Here is a 710-nt window from a genome sequence, read left to right on the forward strand (position 1 = left end):
CGCCTCACAAAGCCCTCTCCTCTGCCCTGGGAAGCCAGGAGCTCTGGCTGAATCCACTACAACAAACTGGGTGAGCATGGGGACATCTGGGGAGCAGATGGGTCGGCCCAGGAATGATGGGGTGGGCAAGGCTGCTCCCCCAGCAGTGCCTGGATGCTTCCAGGAGAGAGGCAGCGATGGTGGGGAGGGGGCCTCTGGCCGTGCAGGGATCTGAAAAGGTTCACCCAAGGCAAAGGGGTGATAAACAGCAGCTGGATTTTGCAGATTGATTCAGAATCAGGCTCAGAGAGCACCTGTTTTTCTTTCCTGTCATTAAAGGATGCTGAATATGGTTTATGCCCAGAAGTGTGGAGTCTTTGCTCCTTGAGTCATGTCTCTCAAATCTTTCACGTGATACAGCCATTGGAATAATCATAGAATGATAGAATGCTCTGGGTGGGAAGGGACCTTTTAAGGACATGGAGTCCAACCCCCTGCACTCAGCAGGGACATCTGCAGCTAGAGCAGGGTGCTCAGAGCCCCGGCCAACCTCCCCTGGGATGGTTCCAGGGATGGGGCAGTGACGACCTCTCTGGGCAGCCTGGGACAGGGGCTCATCACCCTCAGCATCCAAAATTTCTCCCTTATGGCCAGTCTAGATCGCCCTCTTTGAGTTCCAAACCATCACCCCTTGACCTCTGCCAACAGACCCCACTAAGAAGTCCATCCCC

The sequence above is a fragment of the Merops nubicus genome, unplaced genomic scaffold, assembly GCF_000691845.1.
Source record: "Merops nubicus isolate BGI_N331 unplaced genomic scaffold, ASM69184v1 scaffold14163, whole genome shotgun sequence".
Classification (NCBI taxonomy): Eukaryota; Metazoa; Chordata; class Aves; order Coraciiformes; family Meropidae; genus Merops; species Merops nubicus.